The sequence below is a fragment of the Ostrinia furnacalis genome, unplaced genomic scaffold, assembly GCF_004193835.3.
Source record: "Ostrinia furnacalis isolate ACB-3 unplaced genomic scaffold, ASM419383v2 OfSCF6011, whole genome shotgun sequence".
Classification (NCBI taxonomy): domain Eukaryota; kingdom Metazoa; phylum Arthropoda; class Insecta; order Lepidoptera; family Crambidae; genus Ostrinia; species Ostrinia furnacalis.
Window position 1 is genome coordinate 255,263 of NW_021136250.1, and position 6,000 is coordinate 261,262.

Here is a 6,000-nt window from a genome sequence, read left to right on the forward strand (position 1 = left end):
CAAAGCATGGCAGAGGACTGTCCAGCATCACAATAAGTCATTCCCATCAATACAGACACAGATACAGCTATTGGAGGCGCGCACAAATCTTTGAGAACGTAAGATAAGCAAAAGAACGACTGAACTCTTGAGAAAACATACGCGTTGAAGATTAGCACGCGATTTCAGCTTTAGTCTCGTCTCTAAGATACGTTTTAATGTTTTTTATTTTTATTCGATGATTATAATCGGATTTAGCGCGTTTAAACATAACGCAATCACGTTAAACGTGCGCAGGTGTTCAAACTTTAATGGCCCATTAAATTTTCACGAAATAATAGAGTCACTAATTCTTTGTCGATTAGAGATTTAAAGGTACACTTTTATAAAAGGTGAGTAACAGCCAGAAAAAGCTTCCAAACCTAACATGTATAATGTCACTGTTCGTTGATTGTGGTGTAGGCTGTAGCAGTAACAAACAACGTGTACGCCCAAGGCGTTTGATACGGATCACCATTGTCACCAGTCAGATTACAATATCAGGGTTTCACAATATCCCTACGACATATTATTACTATGCATTATGCTGTACAAATTCATATCTTCTAAGTAGTAGGTAGACTAACTTAAGTCAGCTTCCAACGAAGATTTCACGGGAGAACCGTATAATAAGGCCCAGCATATGACTAAAACTTGTTTCCCGCATATTAATACCGTTTCGCGAGAGTTCCCGCCATTGTCTGTGCCACGTTCAATGGCAGATCAGCCGAGATTAGTAATGTGGGCCATATCGCGATGAAAGCCACGACTGCCACCGGGGACACGACAGACGTGTGACGACGTCACGAAACTGGCGCAACGCTAATTACATAGACATTGGACCTACTAAAACATAATGTATGTAGATTAAGAGCAATTGCAGCAAATCGATTCATGATCATGAGCTTTTCAATCGTGAAACTTACATTATTTCTGCGACAGAATGTAAAAACATCTGACCTAGGTGTATCAACTTATTCGAACTACATAATTAGTATTCCAAACGTAACTAAGGCTGACATTTTCATTTCAATATTTTATGTAAGTAAATATTAAACATTCGATCGAGTCTACTCTACTGCAATGTCAATAGTCATCACGTACAGACACTAAAAGGCAACAACATAATAAAAATATCACTATTCACTAACGTTCCTTTTATAGTCGAAACAAAGTTTATTTAGGACTTATTTTTATCTTGTTTGTCTCCTATTATAAACAATCGCCTATGTTGTTTTACGACGAAGGTGTAAAAAGCGCCAATGGCTTAACATGCCGCGAAAACATCTTGTGTTTTATGTATACGAATGGGACGGCGCAAAAAATACTTATACTGTAGGCTTGAAGAGATAGTGAAAGGTCACCGACTCATGATGCTTGACCTCGCTTGTGACTGGACAGACCGCGTGAAAGACTACTAAGTATTATGTAGAAAATTAAGTAGTAATAAAGTGGACACCTAAAAATAAGACACAAATCTTCACAACACTGTATTAAAACTAATATTCGAAAGAATAGAGTCGCAACTTTCGTTTAGAAAAACTTTTGTTAAAATGCTTCAAAACCTGTTTTGATTTCGCAGTGCTGGAATTCGAATTCATAAGTAAGGCCAAAAATTAAGCTTTCGCATTCCAATCACAATAATATTTACTCACATTATAAAATAAATCCGGCAAGATTGTCATAAAGGTAACGTGAGAATCAGTCAGGTTCATAACTGGGACACTTGCAGCTGATTGATTTGAACTAGGCCAAGCAGCATTCATCGCAATGATACACATGAGTCTTGGTATAATTGTGGACCTTGGGTAACTGTCAACAAATTGTAGGATATAGATCCGATGGCGTCCAATTATCCGCATATTAGCGAAGTAACGGTGGCGCGTCCGCCTCGTATGGGCGCGCCGTGCGCCCGCGCCTGTCCCGGACCATCCGATCAATACGAGCCAATAAAATTCATGCATTAATCGAACTGGCTTTCAAATAGGCTGAGCTTTTAACGGAAACTTTATTTAAGTGCTGCCCATAAACAAAGTTCGTTTAGAGTCGTTTACAACTCTACACCTGTGAAGTTTAAGTATTTCAAAACACTTTTAAGTATTTCTAGTCGAATGGGAATTAATTTAACGATGGAACTCTTTCGTGTTGGTCTGTTGGAGTACCATTTCTTTTCGTGTTTTTTGTCGCAGAGCAATAATTGACACCACTAACCATTTGACATACTTTTTATGAGCGGTAAAAACGCAACTCTACATAGATTTGTTACTGCAAATGGGTCCCATAACGTCACTAGTTCGCGAACTCAATTGACTAAAACATATTGATTTCAGTTAACTAATTTTACAGCAAATTATTGAAAACTTGATTTTCAAGAACGAAGTATTTTTTAAAGAAGGGTGCTTTTGAATTACTGATTAACGGTGTCAACTAGGCCTACCTAATTCTAGTTACTTTACTTCATAGTCGAACTACAATCCATAATGTTTTGATAAGGTTCAGTCATTGAGTAAATTTATTAAGTTATGGAAAATATAGAGACTATTAGAGACATTACAATTTATTCTGTACTAATGGATTTGCATGAGTACCAATGCTGATTGCTGAGCCAACCACTCATGGCTTCAAACACGAAATGACCAACCATTATCTCCATAGACATTCTACTACTTACCTACTTAATAATAATTGCGGGCTCAAAAAACTGCCGGCTGTTCCGCGGCACGTGCCACATACACCTGTTATACTACATCCATAGCCATACTTATACAAACAAGTGCCTATTTACTAAGCTACAAAAATAACATGCCATTATTTTTTGTCAGGGATACAAAATTACCGCAATAGTAACGCGGTTATTATAGAGTAAGGTGTTTAGGTAAAATAAGTAGTAAGCACGAATTTTGAGATGGTGGAAAATTAAGTATGCGACATCCGAATGACTCTCCTTCAATATGTTCGAGTGCATTGCATAATCGTCGTCTTTAAAGTCATTTAAATAAGTATGCATATTCAAAGAGAAAGTACTGAACGAAATGGTCAAGCTATTTGTATCATACGAAACGAATTGGAGACAAAAGACTCTACATCTGTATCGCAGACGAACTATAAGTTTTTTTACCAAACACCTTCTCAATAGCTCATTGTGTATCATAAAAAGCGTTACAATTTCTAACAAGAATTTCAATCACATCCTTCCTACACATTTTTCGACACGTTTGAGCGTATCGGTAGCTCATTTTAACTTCGACCTAACGGCCACATAAAAATAACATCTAATAATTCCGAAGCTTGTTCCTATGTGGGAGTAGGTACTATGGCATTAGCCGAAATTACAAAAATCATTAGTTTTACGACACCATAGCTATAGGTGGCTCGTAGGACGCGATTTGGCGCCGGTCGGTTCAAATTTCGTTAGCGAAATTGCCATTAACGATCAGCATTACGAAATTGTAGTCGGCTCCTTAAATGGAAAGCTTTTGACAATTTTATATGATTTAGATGGCAGTGTTATAGTATTATTCAAATAATAGAACGTAAGAGCTCTGTGGGATGTAAGTAGGTAGAGATTCTCACAAGAGAAAGAATCTTAGTTTTCAATCTCATGATCTTCTAAAATTTCAGAAGATTTATGTAGAATTTTCGTGATAAACTTGAGGAGAATGTCGCTCTGCTACAGTCCATTATATTACTCTATTTAGAGTCTATCTAACAACGATGAAAAGGAATCTGATTTTACAAGGAAAATGTAAATAGTAAAGAAATGCTTCAAACAACCATGTAAAGGAATCTGATTTTCCAGAAAAAAAATATAGAGAAATGGTTCGAAAAGGACAAGTTTAAAAAAGGTACCTACCTAACCTAAGTACTGGCATGACGGCTGAAACACGTAGAGTATGAAGGTATGATGAAGATTATGGATGATTGCTGATCTGTGGTTACACAAGACTCGATAACACCCTTTCGTAATCTTCCCATAAGCCTCGTTGGGCTGAAAACCACTAATCTTATACAATTAGGATTATCCAAAAAGTGTCCTGGACAAGCCAAAATTCTGCTGCCGAAAACTGCCACCCAGAACATTAAGGCCGTTTTTTATGTAGGTACTATTTCTGAGAAAGGATTATAATAATACCCATAGTGGTGATATCATTTCTAAAATAATACAACAAGGTTCTCTTGAGTTAATAGAATAAAACCATATTGGAGCCGATTGGAAGGTGAATTGAACTTTTACAGTTCACGCTTTATTTGATTAGGATCATTTCAAATAATAAAAGAGCATTATTGTTAAATAAACAAGGAATAAAATGATGCTTTAACTTACCAATAACTCTTCAGCAGGTAGCAATTCACACCTCTAAGTGTCCGTTTTCTCACTTTGTTCCAAGAAAAAAATAATCCATAGCACCTAACTTATATCACGTTTGAGATTAGGTCCAGTCACTCTAACACTGTTTTAATCAGAATACATTTCTCTACACTAGAACCATATCTAATCGAACTAACGAGCAAAAACACCAATTAAAATAAGGATACTTTTATGTAGTTCAGTTCTATCCTCAAAAACTTTATATCCAATTGTTCCAAAGACACTGAATTTAAAAATTAAAAAGTTTATATTCCAAACAATGTTTTCCCGCCAACACAAGTTTTTTTTTTGATCGCGAGAAACCGGCTATGGAGGCACAACACACGCGTCTAACCGCGAAGGAAGCCGGTTGAGCGCTGTTGATGTTTTATTATTTTGAGTCGCTACGAGTTACGGCGACGCTAGAGCGAGCGATCCAGGAGAATAGGGATGCAACAAAAAAACCTAAAGGGCTACGCTTGCATAAAAAACACATTAGTGGTTCTTGTAGAGGCCGGAGATGTAATTACTTGGATGTAAGTACCCATAGGACTATGTTTCTGGGAACCTCGCCATGCAACGATTGAGATGTTTTTAAGGAAATGGTCGTAAGTGTACTAAAATCAACTACCTCTCGTTCCCTAACTAGTTGAGATTTTAGGCTAATTCGATACTGAAGCGTAACTAATAAACTAACTACATAACTAACACAGTTAATAACGCTACCTCTACAACTAATGCCCTGCTAGTAGTGCACATACATTTAAAATTATTCTACACAATAATTATGTAAATACATAGAACATTACATTAATTACAGTCGCAACAGTCAATTCGATGGAATCTTATTCACACACACTTTCATGGTGCAGCCACTGACCTCGACTCGCGCCATTGCATAAAACCAGTAAGTTCAAAAATGTAACATAATTAATAAAAGTAATTTTTAGATGTTCCGCTCAAAATTCGTAAGTATGTATATTTGCTATAGTTATTATGCATGGGACGCCCCGTGAAACTATCACGTTTTAATCAAAATCTAATCGAAATTTTGTCTACTCTAAAGGTGGTGAAATGGTCGACCAAGTTGTGTATCTCCATTTTGCAGATCTACCTCAATCATGATAGGCTTGCGTTTAAGATTTTTAGATTCTGTAAGGAGTACAGTCAGCGTCAAATAGTTCGTGACGCCCAAAGTGGGAAAAAAGTTGACCACACAACCTTATTCCAATTGTAATAAAGACAACTTTTTGGCTACTTCTTTTAGGTGTCACGAACTATACACATCGAAAGCTTGATGGGGAGTATCGGTGGGTTGTAGGTGTAATAAGAAATCTCAACCTTAGGTGAGAACTTATCACGCAACAAACTCCTTTAAAGTCAGAAACATAGAGTGCATTCGAATAGCGATTTACTAAGCGATAACAGCAAATAGCGATTGACGATAGCGTCAGTAAAACCGTCATTCTTCGTTCATTCAAATTCTTCGTTCGAGATTATATTTTTGGTATTTTGGTATTTATTTAGCAACATCAAATTTCGCTATCTCTTCTAGCTGTTATCAATGCCAAGTTAATACTCGTACTTACCTTGTAGTTGAGCTAAGCTGCCGCCGATGTGATGATGTCCTAGTC

The 6,000-nt window shown here is 36.9% G+C and overlaps 1 protein-coding gene across 1 annotated transcript in view; it reads right to left on the minus strand.

The window, feature by feature from the left end:
- The window catches only part of ec (ubiquitin specific peptidase echinus), a 94,705-nt gene extending 89,975 nt beyond the window's left edge, over nucleotides 1-4,730 (minus strand). The window contains exon 1 of the mRNA XM_028317062.1: nucleotides 4,343-4,730. The gene's annotated coding sequence lies outside the window, so the exon portion shown is untranslated. The remainder of the gene's footprint in view (nucleotides 1-4,342) is intronic.
- Nucleotides 4,731-6,000: the final 1,270 nt, after the last annotated feature.